This window comes from Somniosus microcephalus, unplaced genomic scaffold (genome assembly GCF_052327205.1).
Source record: "Somniosus microcephalus isolate GS21.2 unplaced genomic scaffold, FLI_Smic_1.0 unresolved_chr1, whole genome shotgun sequence".
Lineage (NCBI taxonomy): Eukaryota > Metazoa > Chordata > Chondrichthyes > Squaliformes > Somniosidae > Somniosus > Somniosus microcephalus.
The window spans coordinates 5,255,049-5,273,696 of NW_028225179.1; the positions used below are offsets into that span (position 1 = coordinate 5,255,049).

Consider the following 18,648-nt stretch of genomic DNA (forward strand, 5'->3'; position numbering starts at 1 on the left):
TTTAGAACTGAGATGAGGAGGAATTTCTTCTCTCAGAGGGTCGTAAATCTGTGGAATTCTCTGCCGCAGAGAGCTGTGCAGGCTGGGTCATTGAATACATTTAAGGTGGAGATGGACAGATTTTTGCAAGATAAGGGAGTGAAGGGTTATGGGGAGCGGGCAGGGAAGTGGCTTTGAGCCCAAGATCAGCCATGACCTTATTGAATGGCGGAACAGGCTCGAGGGGCTAGATGGCCTCCTCCTGTCCTATGTTCCTAACTCGTGATTTGTAAAGGTTTAGTGTAACTTCCTTGTTTTTGTATTCAATGGCCCTATTTACAAAGCCAAGTATCCCACACGCTTTCTGAACCGCCTCACCAACTTGCTGTGGCACTTTCAAAGACTTGTGAATATGGACCCCCAGGCCCCTCTGCTCTTGCACCCCCTCAAAATAGTCCCATTTAGATTATACGGCCTCTCCCTGTTGTTTCTCCCAAAGTGCATCACTTCACACTTATCCTCATTTAATTTCATCTGCCTTGTGTCTGCTCATTTCACAGTCTGTCTCTGTCCTTCTGAAGTCTGCTATTACTATGCTAACTATTTACTACGTTGCCAAGTTTTGTATCATCCGTAAACTTTGAAATTGTTCACCTGTACCCAAGTCCAGGTCATTTATATATAACAAGAAAAGCAATGGTCCTAATCCCGACCCCTGGGGGAGCCCACTGCATACTTCCCTCCAGTCAGAAAAACATCCCTCAGCACTGCTCACTGCCTCCTCTCCCTTAGCCAATTAGCAGGAGTGGGCCATTCGGCCCCTCGAGCCTGCTCCACCATTCAATAAGATCATGGCTGATCATCGATCTCCATATCCCTCGATTCCCCCAGAGTCCAAAAATCTATCGATCTCAGCCTTGAATATACTCAAAGACTCGGCATTCACAGCCCTCTGGGGCAGAGAATTACAGAGATTCACAACCCTCCGAGTGAAGAAATTCCTCCTCATCTCAGTCTTAAATGGCCGACCCCTTATCCTGAGACTGTGACCCCTAGTTCTAGACACTCCAGCCAGGGGAAACAACCTCTCAGCATCTACCCTGTCAATCCCCTTCAGAATCTTGTATGTTTCAATGAGGTCACCTCTCATTCTTCTAAACTCCAGAGAGTATCGGCCCATTCTACACAATCTCTCATCATAGGACAGCCCTCTTATCCCAGGAATCAATCTAGTGATCCTTCATTGCACCGTCTCCAAGGCAAGTATATCCTCCCTTAGATAAGGAGACCAGAACTGTGCACAGTACTCCAGGTGTGGTCTCACCAAGGCCCTGTACAATTGGAGCAAGACTTCCTTACTCTTATACTCCAACCCCCTTGCAATAAAGGCCAACATGCCACTTGCCTTCCTTATTGCTTGCTGTACCTGCAGGCTAGCTTTCTGTGTTTCTTGCACGAGGACACCCAAATCTCTCTGAACACCAACATTTGAAAGTTTCTCACCAAAGTGAATAACCTCACATTTCCCTACATTATACTCCATCTGCCACCTTACTGCCCACTCACTTAGTCTATCTATATCACTTTGCAGAGTCTTTGTGTTCTCCTCACAGCTTACTGTCCCACCTAGCTTTGTATCATCAGCAAACTTGGATACATGACACTCGGTCCCTTCATCTGGGTCATTAATATAGATTGTAAATAGCTGAGGCCCCAACACTGATCCTTGCGGCACCCACTAGTTACAGCCTGCCAGGTTATCCCTACTCTCTGTTTTCTGCCCATTAACCAATCCTCTATCCATGCTACTATATTACCCCCAACCCCGTGAGCTCTAATCTTGTGTAATAACGTTTTATGTGGCACCTTGTCGAATGCCTTTTGGAAATCCAAATGTACGACATCCACTGGTTCCCCTTTATCTACCCTGCTAGTTACATCCTCAAATAACTCTAATAAATTTGTCAAACACGATTTCCCTTCCATAAAACCATGTTTACTCAGCCTACCCATGTTATGATTTTCTAAGTGCCCTGATACAACTTCCGTAACAATGGATTCCAGCATTTTCCCAACGACTGATGTCAGGCTAACTGGCCTGTCGTTCCCTGTTTTTTCCCTCCCTCCTTTCTTGAATAGCGGTGTTACATTTGCGACCTTCAAATCCACTGGGACCGTTCTAGAATCTCGGGAATTTTGGAAGATCAAAACCAATGCAGCCACTCTCTCTTCAGCCACCTCTTTTAGAACCCTAGGATGTAGGTCGTCAGGTCCAGGGGATTTGTCGGCTTTTAGTCCCATTAGTTTCTCTAGTACTTTACATTAAGTTCCTCATCCTCATTAAACCCTCGGTTCCCCACCATCTTTGGTATGCTTTTGTGTCTTCTACTGTGAAGACAGGTACAAAATATTTGTTTTAACGTTTCTGCCATTTCCTTATTCCCCATAATAATTTCTCCTGTCTCAGCCTCTAAGGGACCAACATGGTCAGCTGTGGCTCAGTGGGCAGCACCCTCTAGGTGGGAGGAGCTAGGAGTGAGCCAGGTGTGACTGGTTGCCTAATTGCAGCTGGGTGTTGGAGGGAGTTTTGGAAAAAGTTGGTGGAGGGTTTTGGGGCCTTTTTGGCCCACAAAGAACAGCCAGATGGCTGCTGAGGGGTCCGGAGTGCCGGGCCCCTCGGAGGACAATGTTCCCGAGAGGAATTTGATGCGGGAAGAAACTGTGGTGGGTAGGGGAACAAAAAGGCCCAAAGATTTGGGCCGGGACCTCAGAAGGTTCGGTAAAGAAAATACCGTCGTAGTACAATGTGAAGTCAGGAAGATTCGAGCCTGGGATATAATCCAGGCGGTTCAGGAGGACTGTGGTGAAGGAAGCTGTTTTGCATGCCGTCCGAAACCAAGTGTGGGATTTGAGGTGACGGTGAGTGGCCGTGAGGAGGTCGAAAGACTGCTGCTCAGTCTGAAAGTTGGGGAGAAATTTTTGGAGGTGACCCTGCTGTATTCTGAGGAGGTGGTGGTTTCATTTTTGAACTTGCCTGTGTACATTGAGGACGAAGTGCTGAGCAAGAATTTGGAGTCGTGGGATATTAAAATCTGTTCCGAAATCAAGAGGAGGTACTATCCGGGAACAAGGGTGGCAGACGGAACCCGGTATGTCAAGGTGCGATTCCCGGAGGGGGTAAGGTCTTTGCCTTATAGTATGAAGTTCGAGACTCTGGAGGGAGTGCAATACTTTCGGGTGCTGCACGACAATCAAGTAAAAGTATGTTACTATTGTTTGGGACATGATCATCTCGTGAGACATTGCCCTGATTTGTATTGCTACAATTGCGGTGAGTCGGGACATATCGCGCGGAGCTGCAAGGCAGCGAGCTGTGGGGTGTGTCGTAAAGGCCCCGCCCGCTGTGAGTGTGTGGCGGAAGGGAGCGAAATGAGCGATGAGATGGGAGAAGGAGCAGGGGAGGAGCGTGGAACGGCCGGAGGTGCGGTGCAGTCGGAGGACACAGCCGGTAAAATGGAGGAAAAAGGAGCACAGGAGGAGGCAGAGGTTGGCGGAGCGGAGATGGAGTTGGAATTGGCGGAAAACACGGCGAGTGCTATGGAGGGGAACAAAGACAACAGCGGGCAGCAAGGGTCGAGTGCAGACTCGAGCCTTAGTGTAGTTCGGCTCCCCCTGGGGAGTCTGGTGTCGGCGGGGGGAGAGGAGGCAGCAGCGGGGTGTGTGGTGGAAGTGAGTGCTCCAGAGATAGGCGGGGAGTCGGATATTTTGGTGAGCGGGAGGGGGCAGGGCGGGGAGAGGGTGCAGGAGGCAGAGGCCTTAAAGGGACAGCAGAATGGGATCGGCGAGATGGAGACGTTAGAAGAGAGCAATCTAGGTGAGCCATTGTCCCATGGAGTGAGGGAACAAGGTGCAAGGGTCAGAAGTAGAGATGTGGTCGAAGGGGGCGGCACAGTGGGAGAAACTGCGATAGCAGGAAGACTCTCTATGGGAGATGACGAATCTGACAGGGAGCAGGATTATGTATCTGACGGGGAGCAGGCACAGGGGGTTGCAGAAGAGCTTGAGTGTGAGGAATTAGAGGGGGACAGAGACATGGAAGTCGGGGGTGGGGTGGCATCATGTGGAAAGGGAAAGGTTAGTGAGGGGCAGAAGGAGGGAAAAAGGGCAGCTCCTGGGTCCAAAGGAAAGGCAAAAAAGAGGCTGAAACAGCAGGGAGGGGTCAAACAGGAGGGGAAAAAGAGCCGGAGGCTGCAGGAAAAAGCAACAGCTGGGCGAAAAGTTGAGAAGGAGCATGAGAGGAGGGAGGAGCCAGAGATTAAATGATGGGGAGATTATTGTGCATACTTCCCTTCTTTGGAGCCATGATTACATTGGTCTCGATCAATGTGAACGGACTGAGGGGTGAGAAGAAATTGCAGCAGTTGTTGCAGGGTTTTAAAGGTACGGACTTGTTGTCACAGAAATCACAGAAACCACACAGTGCAGATAGAGGCCATTTCGGCCCATCGAGCCTGCACCGACACATATCCCACCCGATCCCCGTAACCCCTACACCAACACATATCCCACCCTATCCCCGTAACCCCACGTATTTAATCCCCCTAACACTAAGGGTCAATTTATCATAGCCAATCAACCTAACCCGCACATCTTTGGACTGTGGGAGGAAACCGGAGCACCCGGAGTAAACCCACGCAAACACGGGGAGAATGTGCAAACTCCACACAGACAGTCGCCCGAGGCCGGATTCGAACCCGGGTCCCTGGCGCTGTGAGGCAACAGTGCTAACCACTATGCCACCGTGCTGCCCATGTTGTTGTGTCTGCAAGAAACCTTTTGGGATGAGGATATTCTGGCAAGAGTTCAGAAGGTTTGGAAGGGAGAGGTGTTTGCAAGTTGTGCGAACAACAACCGTAGAGGGGTGGCTGTTTTGGTGAGTCCGTCCATAGAAGAGAATGTTGCCTTGGTGGACAAGGACACTGAGGGAAGATTTTTACGGCTAAGGGTAAAATTGGAAGGTTTTAACTGTGATCTTTTTAATATCTATGCACCGAACGACCATGGGAAGCGTCGCGAGTTTTTTCAGGGGTTATTCACTAAAGTGGCAGAGGTGGAAAATCCTTGTATTGTGGGGGATTTTAATGTATTTTTATCTTGGATGGACATTTCAGCCCAGATGACTTTTAAAGAGGATAACTCCAGAGGGATGATTACAAAAATGATGGCAAATTTAAATTTGAGAGACGTATGGAGGGACCAGAACCCCATAAAAAGGGAGTTCTCCAGAGCAGGTTGGGTGGGTGAGGTTTTAAAACAGAGCCGAATAGATTTTGTGCTAATGCGGGAAGGGTTAAGTTCGGAGGTGATGGAGATTTTTTATAAAAAAGTATTTTTTAGTGATCACTCGGCTTTGGTTCTTAGAATTAGGAACAGCAGAGTTAAGATCGGTTCAGGGGTGTGGATTTTAAACAGTCAATACCTGAAGGAAAGTGCTTATAAAGAAGGGATTTTAAATATAATAAGGAATGCTCAGAGGGAACTTTTGTTCTTGAAAGAAAGAAGAGTTTGGTGGGACAATTTTAAATACGAGGTTAAAAAATTTTCGTGCGTTATGGGAAAAAGAGGGCGGCAGCGAACCAGTATCGAGAAGAGAATTTAAACAAAAGGTTTATGGATGTCTGTAAAGCAGTGGATGGAGGGGACAAGGGAGCGGAGACTAAGTTACAGGTGCTAAAGGAAGAATGGGAATTACTGCAAGCGGAAAAATGCAAGGGGGCCATTCTCCGTGCAAAGGCTAGAGATGCATTGGAGGGCGAAAGATGCACTGGATATTTTCTAGAGCAAGAGAAGCGGCGACAGAGATTATCGTTAATTGAGGAATTGAAGGTGGGGGAGAGGATTATTCATGAAAGTGGGGAGATTTTGGAGGCAGCTAGCAGCTTTTATCAAGAGCTATATACAAAAGAAGACATTTCCAATTTGGAGATGGAGAGGGTTACTGCTTTTATTGAAAAGGGTTTGAAGGAGGATGAGAGAGGCATGTGTGATAAAGAAGTAGGATTAGTAGAAATAAAAGTAGCAATAAGTGGAATGAAGGGGGGGAAAAGCCCAGGGTCCAATGGACTAAGTGCAGAATTTTATAAGGAATTTTTCGAGATTTTAAGTCCATTGCTCTTAGGAGTTTTTAAGGAAATTGAAATTGAGGGAGACCTGGCCCCATCTATGAGGAGAGGTATCATAAGCTTAGCTTATAAAAATAAAGGGGATAGACAGGATCTGAAGAATGGAGGCCCATCACACTATTAAATGTGGATTATAAGATCTTGGCGAGGGTTATGGCAAACCGTTTGAAGGAGGTGTTACCGGAGATAGTTTGGCCCTCTCAGTCCTATGGAGTCATAGGCCGGGACATCACAGACTCTGTGGTCTCAATCCGAGATGCGATAGAGCTCATGGAAGAGAGTGGGAGGGAGGCTTATGTATTAAAGATAGATCAAGAGAAAGCTTTGATAGGGTCTCTCATGAATTTTTATTGAAGGTTTTGGAAGCATTTGGTTTCAAGGAAAATTTCATTCAGTGGATAAGGATTTTTTATTCAAACATATTTAGCTGTGTTAAATGTAATGGTTTTTTATCCAAGTATTTTCCGATACAGAGATCTGTGAGGCAGGGTTGTCCCCTGTCCCCACTGCTGTACACATTGGTAGCAGAACCATTAGGTTACATGATGCGAAAGAAACAAGGAGTAGGTGGGATTGTGGTACCCAGTTCCGGGCTGGTTTCTGTGATACACCAATATGCAGATGACACAACCCTAACATTGAGAAATGGGGAGTCAGTGAGAAAAGCTATGGAGGTAGTGGAGGAATATTGTAGAGCTTCAGGTGCCAGAGTGAATTATAGTAAGTCCCAATGCCTGGTTGCAGGGAGGGGAAGGGGGGAATGGTTGGGGGAATGTCCCTTTAAGGTGGTGGAGGTTGTGGAAGTGCTGGGGGTGCATATGGGGTGCAAGAAAGACAGGGAAGAAGTGGATCGATTAAATTGGGAACCGAAGGTTATGAAAATTAAAAAGATTTTGGGAAGATGGGAAAGAAGGTGGTTGAAAGTGCAAGGAAGAGCGACAGTGGTATCTGCTCTCCTGCTGTCTAAGCTATGGTACTTATTGACGGTGGAGGATATTCCTGAGTGGGCAGAAAAGTCCATCCGAGAGGCTTGTGTGAGGTTTTTATGGGAAGGGAAACCAGCCTTGGTGGCCTACAATACCATCATTGGACGGAGAAATCAGGGAGGACTCAACTTCCCAGATATTGATTTGAAGAAAAAATCCTTTAGAATCAAATGGGTGAAGAGATTTCTTCAGAAGTCAAATTCAAGTTTTTGGAAGAGTTGTTTTGAGCATTTTTTAAAACAAAGTGGGCTAGGAAGGCAGGGGATATTGTATATGGAATACAATAATATGTTTTTGAAATCGATTAAGCTCCTCCCTAGATTTTATAAGGGGGTTGTAGAGACTTGGGCTCAATTTTTAAAAAGTGTGCAGTTTACGCCCAAGGGGGCTGAGGAATTCTTAGAGCAGCCCTTATTTTTGAACAGGTGGGTCAACATCGAAGGAGAGGTTTTATTTAATCAAGCTTTTATAAAAGCTGGGATTATATCAGTGAAAGATGTATTGTACGAGGCGATTCCAGGTTGGTTGCCGGAAGCGATTGTGAGGGACATGGTGTGGGAGGAGGATCAGGAGGTAGAAGGAAAAGCAATAGGAATCATGTATGAGAAGATTATGAGGGCAATGCCACAGGATTGGATGGAAGAAATAAATGCGGAAATCTCCAAAGGAAGTAAAATGCGTCCTGCTTTTCCAAGCTTCGTACTGGAGAAAGGAGGAGAGTTAATCCAATTTGACAACTGTAATACTCGAGATTTCTATGAGGTATTTAGAGAATGGAGATTCAAGACACCTGCTGGTCAGGAGTTTTGGCAGAGTATAAACCCACAGCTGGACTGCAACAGGATTTGGAAAGGAGTGTGGGCGAATTTTAAATGCCCAGAATGGATTGAGCTGGATTTCAAATTGGCTCATAACTGGATTTTTACCATGACGGTCTTGTGCAAGATTGGACGAGTGGAGGCGGCAACTTGCCCAGTGTGTGGGACACAGGATGAGACTCTGTCCCATTTACTGGTGTTATGTCCGCAGTTAAATGACTTTAAGTACTATGTTCGACAGTTGTGTGAAGCTTTTTTGCTGGGTGGGGACCGAACGGCAAGAAGGGGAATCCCGTGGGACTCAATTTTGAGATGGGGATTGCTGGAAAGTCTGCCAGAGTCCAGCGGAGCGGCAATTAATTTAATGTTCAGTTTGGCTAGATTCGTGATTGTGCAAAGAAGGAATGCTCTGTTTTTTAAGGGGCGGAGAATCAATCTGAAAGAGTATTTTAAATATAAGCTAAAAGACCATTAGAAGTCTCTGTGGATGTTTTATTCAGAAAGGAATTTAAGGACAGTATTTTACAAGCAATTTTTAAAGCACAATCGATTAATATATGTTGCAGGTGACAAATTAAACTTCAGGTTTTGATGTTAAAATGTGGTGGCGGAATGGCTGTGCAGAGCGGCGGAATTGATTTGTATCATACAATGTAATGATCACGATGTTGTAAATGTTCTTAATGTTCAGTAAAGCATATTAAGAAAAAAAAAGAAAAAAAAGTGGGCAGCACTCTCGCCTCTGAGTCAGAAAGTTGTGGGTTCAAGTCCCACTCCAGAGACTTTGAGCACAAAAATGCAGGCTGACACTCCAGTGCAGTGCTGAGGGAGTGTGGCACTGTCGGAGGTGTTGTTTTTTGGATGAGATGTTAAACTGAGGCCCTGTCTGCTCTCTCAGGTGGATATAAAAGATCCCATGGCACTATTTTGAGAAAGACAGGCTTGCATTTATATGGTGCCTTTCACGACCAGCAGATGTCTTGAAGTGCTTTACAGCCAATGAGGTACTATTGTACTATTGGAGTGTAGTCACTGTTGTAATGTGGGAAAGAGCAGGGGAGTTATCCCCCGGTGTCCTAGCCAATGTTTATCCCTCAATTAACACAACACAAAGATAGATTATCTGGTCATTATCACATTGCTGTTTGTGGGAGCTTGCGGTGCGCTTACTGACTTCCGCGGTTCCTACACCAGAACCAGGGGTCACAGTATAAGGATAAGGGGTAGGCCATTTAGGACAGAGATGAGGAGGAATTTCTTCACCCAGAGAGTGGTGAACCTGTGGAATTCTCTACCACAGAAAGCTGTAGAGGCCAATTCATTAAATATATTCAAGAAGGAGTTGGATATATTTCTTAAGGCTAAAGGGATCAAGGGATATGGGGCGAAGGCAGGGACAGGGTACTGAGTTTGGATGATCAGCCATGATCTCATTGAATGGCGGATCAGGCTTGAGGGGCCGAATGGCCTACTCCTGCTCCTATCTTCTCTGTTTCTTTGTTTACATTATAACAGTAACTGCACTTCAAAAAGTACTTCATTGGCTGCAAAGCGCTTTGGGACATCCGGTGGTGGTGAAAGGCGCTATATAAATGCAAGTCTTTCTTTCTTCACTGGTCTCACCAGCGACCTCTTCTGGCTGCTGGCTGATTGACAGCCATGAGCCCGCGCATGCGCACACGGAGCGGCGGTTTGTAATCCGGCACAGCGACCCCTGCCGGTCACCAAGGGTAATAACGGCGCATGCCCAGAGGAGACCAACCCCTCCCTCACTCGGAGCTACGCCTGCGCACTCGGATCCTGCCGGACAGAGTCGGCGCGGGGTATTCCGGGAAAGGCCTTGGTGTCGGTTCCAGAGTCGCGATCGGTGACGCAAAGTGAGTTTTCTTCGCTCCGATTGGGTGGAGAATCGCGCGGGGGTGGATCGGGAGAGAATAGAGAGAAATAGAAAAACCTCACAGTCCGCGAAGCCCCGGACCAAGCGGCGGCAGTTGGACGCTTCACGTGATCTCCTCTGGGACACGTCACCCGGGCCCGCGGCCTGATTGACGGGAGCCGCCGACCAATAGGGAGAGAGCGGGGCGGGACTGGAGGAGCGAGCCGGCGGCGGGTCCTCCAACCAATCGGGGAGCCCGAGGGGCGGGACTAGCGCCGGCTGATTGTCTGATCCGCAGGGCAGCTCTCCAGTCCCTTGTTCAGGGCCCGGGGATGCTGTGGGCTTTTATTCCCCGCATTGGACACAAGGCTCTTTGTCTCAGGCATATGGTGATGTCGCACTGAAACTTTCCTCCCTCCCTTACAAAGATGGCTGCCGTTAACCTGGGCCTGCATATGTTCCGATGTAGTCCTCCCACCACTGGGAGCGACAGTGATGCGTCCGTGCGACATAGCTATACCGCGCAGGCGCAGTGCCGCTCCCGTGCCTCCCTCTCCCGCGCAGGCGCAGTGCCGCTCCCTTGCTCCCGCGCAGGCGCAGTGCCGCTCCCCTGCCCTCCAGCGCAGGCGCAGTGCCTCTCCCTTGCTGTGTGCTGGGCCGGGCGGCGCGGGTTGATCGGTGAGTGAGGGTCAGACGCAGGCTGGTTGCCCGGGTTATAGGGCCCGCTCTGTGATTGAGGGAACTCGGCCCGACAGCGGCTGCTCAGCCCCGAGTTTAGATCACAGCGATGGAGGCTCACAGGGTCACCGCTCCGGGCAGTAACTCCGCACAGAAAATGGCGCATTTCCGCCCAGAGCAGTGATAATGGGGGAGTCTCAGGAGGCCGGAAATTTACTGTGAGCAAAATCTCCAAACTAAACACACAGCCCTGCAACTGGGGATCTGAGCAAAGGCACAAAATCAAACAAATACTCCGCCTTAACATTGGATTATTAGTAAGCAGATTAAAAGTCTACATTACATTATTTCACGCTTTCAATACTGTTCTTATTTTCTGCTTTGCCACAATTGGATCTCCCGGTGAATGATGGTGTGATTGACGAAGGTGCTCAGCTCGAAGTAAACAGGGATTGTCGACTGAGGAACAACAGCCGGTTAACCAGCACAGGATTGTGAGCACCAACCGGAGAGAACCCTTCCGATTCAAAGAGCTTCCAGAGATCGACTGGGGAGCAAGGTAAGAGAAAGTCCCATTGACTCAGATACACACTGGTCCTGGAGTTGGACTGGGGAGAAAGGTCAGAGAGAGTCCCATTGACTCAGATACACACTGGTCCTGGAGATGGACTGGGGAGAAAGGTCAGAGAGAGTCCTATTAAGAACATAAGAAGCAGGAGTAGGCCATACGGCCCCTCGGGCCTGCTCCGCCATTCAGTTGGATCATGGCTGATCCGAACCTAGACTCACGTCCACTTCCCTGCCCTCTCCCCGTAACCTCTAATTCCATTATCTGCTAGGAAAATGTCTATCTCCGTTTTAAATTTATTTAATGTCGCAGCTTCCACAGCTCTCTCAGGTAGCAAATTCCATAGATTTACTACCCTCTGAGTGAAGAAGTTTCTCATCTCAGTTTTGAAAGGGCAGCCCCTTATTCTAAGATTATGCCGCCTAGTTCTAGTCTCACCCATCAGTGGAAACATCCTCACTGCATCCACCCGATCAAGCCCCCTCACAATCTTATATGTTTCGATAAGATCGCCTCTCATTCTTCTGAACTCCAATGAGTAGAGTCCCAATCTACTCAACGTTTCCTCATAAGTCAACCCCCTCATCTCCGGAATCAACCGAGTGAACCTTCTCTGAACCACCTCAAGAGCAAGTATATCTTTTCTTAAATATGGAAACCAAAACTGCATGCAGTATTCCAGGTGTGGCCTCACCAATACCCTGTATAACTGCAGCAAGACTTCCCTGTTTTTATACTCCATCCCCCTTGCAATAAAAGCCAAGATTCCATTGGCCTTCCTGATCACCTGCTGCACCTGCATACTAACTTTTTGTGTTTCATGCACCAGGACCCCCAGATCCCTTTGCACTGTAGCACTTTGCAGTTTCTCTCCATTTAAATAATAACTTGCTCTTTAATTTTTTCTGCCAAAGTGCATAACCTCACACTTTCCAACATCATATTGCATCTGCCAAATTTCTGCCCACTCACTGAGCCTGTCTATGTCCTTTTGCAGGTTTTTTATGTCCTCCTCACTCACTGCTTTCCCTCCCATCTTTGTATTGTCGGCAAACTTGGATATGTTGCACTCGGTCCCTTCCTCCAAATCGTTAATATAGATTGTAAAGAGTTGGGGTCCCAGCACTGACCCCTGCAGAACACCACTAATTACTGATTGCCAGCCCGAGAACGAACCATTTATCCCAACTCTTTGTTTTCTGTTAGATAGCCAATCTTCCACCCATGCTAGTATATTACCCCCAATCCCGTGATTTTTTATCTTGATCAGTAATCTTTTGTGTGGAACCTTGTCAAATGCCTTTTGGAAGTCCAAATACACTACATCCACTGGTTCCCCTTTATTAACCCTGTATGTTACATCCTCAAAGAATTTGAGCAAATTTGTCAAACATGACTTCCCCTTCGTAAAACCATGCTGACTCTGTCCTATTAAATTATGTTTATCCAAATGCTCTGTTACTGTTTCCTTAATAATGGACTCCAACATTTTGCCAACCACAGATGTTAGGCTAACTGGTCTATAGTTTCCAGCTTTTTGTCTACTTCCCTTCTTAAATAAGGGTGTTACATTAGCAGTTTTCCAATCTGCTGGGACCTTTCCTGAGTCCAGGGAGTTCTGGAAAATGATCACCAATGCATCCACAATCCCTACCGCCACTTCTCTCAAGACCCTCGGATGTAGGCCATCAGGTCCAGGTGATTTATCCGGCTTGCGTCCCATTATTTTACCGAGTACCACTTCCTTCGTGATTTTGATCGTGTTTAGCTCCTCCCCCCCCTTTAGCCCCCTGTTTGTCCAGTGTTGGGATATTCATAGAGACTGATATAAAATATTCATTCAGTGTTTTTGCCATCTCCATATTTCCTACCATTAATTTCCCGGTCTCATCCTCTAAGGGACCAACATTTACTTTAGCCACCCTTTTTCTTTTTATATAACTATAAAAACTCTTAACTATCTGTTTTTATATTTTTTGCTAATTTACTTTCATAATCTATCTTCCCTTTCTTAATCAATCTTTTTGTTATTTTTTGCTGTCTTTTAAAGTTTTCCCAATCCTCTATCCTCCCACTAGATTTGGCTACCTTATATGCCCTTGTTTTTAGTCGAATACTATCCTTAATTTCTTTACTTAGCCACGGATGGCTGTCTTTTCTTTTACACCCTTTTCTTCTCAGTGGAATATATTTTTTTTGGAAGTTGTAAAATAACTCCTTAAATGTACACCACTGATCATGTATCGTCTTACCCTTTAATCTATTTTCCCAATCCACTCCACTCAATTCCGCTCTCATACCTTCATAGCCTCCTTTATTCAAGCTTAGCACGCTTGTTTGAGATCCAACCTTCTCACCCTCTAATTGAATATGGAATTCAACCATGTTATGGTCACTCATTCCAAGGGGATCCTTTACTAGGACATTTTTAATTAATCCTGTCTCGTTACACAGGACCAGATCTAAGGTTGTTTGCCCCCGGGTCGGTTCAGTTACATACTGCTCAAGAAACCCATCCCTAATACACTCAATGAACTCCTCCTCAAGGCTGCCCTGCCCAATTTGATTTGTCCAATTAATATGATAGTTAAAATCCCCCATAATTATAGATGTTCCCTTATTACAAGCCTCAACTATTTCCTGATTGATACTCCGTCCAACAGAGTTGCAACTGTTCGGAGGCCTATAGACTACGCCCACTAGTGTTTTTTTCCCCTTATTATTGCTTACCTCCACTCAAACTGTTTCATTATCCTGATCTTTTGACCCAATATCATTTCTCTGTATTACAGAGATTCCTTTCTTTATTAACATAGCCACCCCACCTCCCCCACCTCCCCTTCCTCCCTGCCTGTCCTTCCTGATCGTTAAATAACCTGGTATGTTTAATTCCCAGGCATTCTCACCCTGCAGCCATGTTTCTGTAATGGCCACAAGATCATACCCATATGTAGTTATTTGTGCCATTAACTCGTCTATTTTGTTACGAATGCTACGTGCATTCAGATAGAGAACTTTCAAAGATGTTTTGTGACACTTATTCAATTAGAGGGTGAGAAGGTTGGATCTCAAACAAGCGTGCTAAGCTTGAATAAAGGAGACTATGAAGGTATGAGAGCGGAATTGAGTAGAGTGGATTGGGAAAATAGATTAAAGGGTAAGACGATACATGATCAGTGGTGTACATTTAAGGAGTTATTTTACAACTTCCAAAAAAAATATATTCCACTGAGAAGAAAAGGGTGTAAAAGAAAAGACAGCCATCCGTGGCTAAGTAAAGAAATTAAGGATAGTATTCGACTAAAAACAAGGGCATATAAGGTAGCCAAATCTAGTGGGAGGATAGAGGATTGGGAAAACTTTAAAAGACAGCAAAAAATAACAAAAAGATTGATTAAGAAAGGGAAGATAGATTATGAAAGTAAATTAGCAAAAAATATAAAAACAGATAGTTAAGAGTTTTTATAGTTATATAAAAAGAAAAAGGGTGGCTAAAGTAAATGTTGGTCCCTTAGAGGATGAGACCGGGAAATTAATGGTAGGAAATATGGAGATGGCAAAAACACTGAATGAATATTTTATATCAGTCTCTACGAATATCCCAACACTGGACAAACAGGGGGCTAAAGGGGAGGGAGGAGCTAAACACGATCAAAATCACTAAGGAAGTGGTACTCGGTAAAATAATGGGACTCAAGGCAGATAAATCACCTGGACCTGATGGCTTACATCCTAGGGTCTTGAGGGAAGTGGCGGTAGGGATTGTGGATGCATTGGTAATAATTTTCCAAAACCCCCTGGACTCGGCAAAGGTCCCGGCAGACTGGAAAACTGCAAATGTAACACCCTTATTTAAAAAGGGCAGTAGACAGAAGGCTGGAAACTATAGACCGGTTAGCCTAACATCTGTGGTAGGTAAAATTTTGGAGTCCATTATTAAGGAGACAGTAATAGGACATTTGGATAATCATAATTTAATAGGACAAAGTCAGCATGGTTTTATGAAGGGGAAGTCATGTTTGACAAATTTGCTGGAGTTCTTTGAGGAAGTAACATATAGGGTGGATAAAGGGGAACCAGTGGACATAGTGTATTTAGACTTCCAAAAGGCATTTGACAAGGTGCCACACAAAAGATTATTGCTTAAGATAAAAAATCACGGGATTGGGGGTAATATTCTGGCGTGGATAGAGGATTGGCTATCTAACAGAAGGCAGAGTGTTGGGATAAATGGTTCATTCTCAGACTGGCAATCAGTAACTAGTGGTGTTCCGCAGGGGTCAGTGCTGGGTCCCCAACTCTTTACAATCTATATTAACGATTTGGAGGAGGGGACCGAGTGTAACATATCACAGTTTGCAGATGATACTAAGATGGGAGGGAAAGTAGTGAGTGAGGAGGACATAAAAAACTTGCAAGGGGACATCGACAGGCTAAGTAAGTGGGCAGAGATTTGGCAGATGGAATACAACACTGGAAAGTGTGAGGTTATGCACTTTGGCAGGAAAAATCGTAGAGCAAGTTATTATCTTAATGGCAAGAAACTGGAAAGTACTGAAGTACAAAGGGATCTGGGGGTCCTGGTGCACGAAACTCAAAAGGTTAGTATGCAGGTGCAGCAAGTGATTAAGAAGGCCAATGGAATGTTGGCTTTCATTGCTAGGGGGATAGAATATAAAAATAGGGAGGTATTGCTTCAGTTGTACAAGGTATTGGTGAGACCGCACCTGGAATACTGCATACAGTTTTGGTGTCCATACTTAAGAAAGGACATACTTGCTCTCGAGTCAGTACAAAGAAGGTTCACTCGGTTAATCCCGGGGATGAGGGGATGGACATATGAGGAGAGGTTGAGTAGATTGGAACTCTACTCATTGGAGTTCAGAAGAATGAGAGGCGATCTTATTGAAACATATAAGATTGTGAAGGGGTTGGATCGGGTGGATGCGGGGAGGATGTTCCCGATGATGGGTGAAACTGGAACTAGGGGGCATAGTCTTAGAATAAGGGGCTGCTCTTTCAAAACTGAGATGAGGAGGAACTACTTCACTCAGAGGGTGGTAGGTCCATGGAATATGCTGCCCCAAAAAGCTGTCGAAGCTACATCATTACATAAATTTAAAACAGAAATAGACAGTTTCCTAGAAATGAAGGGAATTAAAGGTTACGGGGAGCGGGCAGGGATTTGGACATGAGTCTAGGTTCGGATCGGTCATGGCCCTGTGGGTAGCGGAGCGGGCCCAGGGGCCGTGTAGCCTGATCCTGCTCCTATTTCGTGTGTCTAATTCTGTTAGATTCAGGAGATGGTTCTGTGATAGTGGATTGGCGGTTAGGATCAGATCAGCCATGATCTTATTGAATGGCGGAGCAGGCTCGAGGGGCCGATTGGCCTACTCCTGCTCCTATTTCTTATGTTCTTATGTTCCTGCTTTTGCCCTTTTTATTACTTTACCTTTTACTCCATACCTTCTGCCCCTTCCTGACACGCTCTGGTTTTTAATTTCCCCACTGCTACCTAAGTCTATGACCTTCTCTGTTGTCATTTTTATTATTTGCTGTCTAGGAACCTCCCCCCCCACTAGTTAGTTTAAAGCCCTCTCTACAGCCCTAGTTATATGATCCGCCAGGACTCTAGTCCCAGCACTGGCCAAGTGAAGCCCGTCCCAATGGAACAGCTCCCTCCTGCCCCAGTACTGGTGCCAGTGTCCCAGGAAGCAAAACCCATTTCTCCCACACCAGTCTTTGAGCCACGCATTTAACTCTCTAATTTTATTTGTCCTCGCCAAATTCACTCGTGGCTCAGGTAATAATCCAGAGATTATTACCCTTGTGGTTCTGCTTTTTAATTTGGTCCCTAGCTGCTCAAACTCCCTCAGCAGAACCTCCTTCCTTGTCCTATCTATGTCGTTGGTACCAACATGGACCACGACAACTGGATCCTCCCCCTCCCACTCCAAGTTTCTCTCCAGCCCAGAGGAGATGTCCTTAACCCTGGCACGGGGAGGTAACACAGCCTTCGGAACTCTCGCTCTCGGCTGCAAAGAACTCTATCTACCCCCCTAACGATACTGTCCCCTACCACTACAACATTTCTTTTAACTCCCCCCACTTGAATGGCCCCCCGCTCCACGGTGCTGTGGCCAGGTTGCTCATCCTCCCCGCAGTCCCTGTTCCCATCCTCACAGGGAGTAAGAGCCTCGAACCTGTTGGACAAGTGCAAGGGCTGCGGCTCCTCCAACACTACCTCCTGGATCCCCGTACCTGCCTCACTTCTAGTCACACCATCCTGACCCTGGCCATGGACTACATCTGAATTAATTAATCTAATTGGTGTGACTACCTCCTGATACAGAGTCCAGGTAACTCTCCCCCTCCCTGATGTGTCTCAGTGTTTGAAGCTCGGACTCCAGCTCTTCAACACGGAGCCGGAATTCCTCGAGCAGCCAACACTTACTGCAAATGTGATCACCGTGAGCATCAATGGTGTCCACCAGCGCCCACAATCACCTGATCTCCCATTCTATGTAATTAATTAAATTTATTAATATTATTCTTAAATACCCTCTGCCCCGATTCTAGTTGGTGAATATCACACCTTAGAAACTATAAACCAAAGAGATTTAAGCTTAAAAAGGGAGAAATACTTACCAACCAATCACTTACCCGCTTTCTGGTGATGTCACACTTGGATTACTTTTTACCTCTCTCCTTCCCTCCGAGTTCCGAGGCCTTACCTGGTCTCTGGGGCCTTTTATAGCCCCGCTCTGCCGCTCGAGATTCCCGCCGACACTGGGGCCTTACCTGGTCTCTGGAACCTTTTATAGCTCCGCTGCTGCTCGAGATTCCCGCCGACACTGAGGCCTTACCTGGTCTCTGGGGCCTTTTATAGCCCCGCTCTGCCGCTCGAGATTCCCGCCGACGCTGAGAGGCCTTACCTGGTCTCTGGGGCCTTTTATAGCCCCGCTCTGCCGCTCGAGATTCCCGCCGACGCTGTGAGGCCTTACCTGGGTCTCTGGGGCCTTTTATAGCCCCGCTCTGCCGCTCGAGTTTCCCGCCGACGCTGTGATATACACTGGTCCTGGAGATGGACTGGGGAGAAAGGTCAGAGAGAGTCCCATTGACTCAGATACACACTGGTCCTGGAGATGGACTGGGGAGAAAGGTCAGAGAGAGTCCCATTGACTCAGATACACACTGGTCCTGGAGATGGACTGGGGAGAAAGGTCAGAGAGAGTCCCATTGACTCAGATACACACTGGTCCTGGAGATGGACTGGGGAGAAAGGTCAGAGAGGGTCCCATTGACTCAGATACACACTGGTCCTGGAGATAGACTGGGGAGAAAGGTCAGAGAGAGTCCCATTGACTCAGATACACACTGGTCCTGGAGATGGACTGGGGAGAAAGGTCAGAGAGAGTCCCATTGACTCAGATACTGGGATAGTCAGAGTGTGAAAGGCTTAGAGGGTGCAGAATTCTTAAAGTGCATCCAGGAGAGCTTTTTGAGCCAGCATGTAGAAAGTCCTACAAGAGAGGGTGCGGTACTGGACCTAATTCTAGGG

The 18,648-nt window shown here is 46.7% G+C and overlaps 1 protein-coding gene and 1 pseudogene across 3 annotated transcripts in view; one reads left to right on the top strand and one right to left on the bottom strand.

The window, feature by feature from the left end:
* Positions 1-18,648, bottom strand: part of LOC147093338 (uncharacterized) — a 174,202-nt pseudogene that overhangs the window by 15,914 nt on the left and 139,640 nt on the right.
* LOC147093339 (uncharacterized) overlaps positions 10,505-18,648 on the top strand; it is a 70,795-nt gene continuing 62,651 nt past the window's right edge. For all 3 annotated transcript variants that reach the window (XR_015074688.1, XR_015074687.1, XM_085974280.1), the window contains exon 1: positions 10,505-11,078. The gene's annotated coding sequence lies outside the window, so the exon portion shown is untranslated. The remainder of the gene's footprint in view (positions 11,079-18,648) is intronic.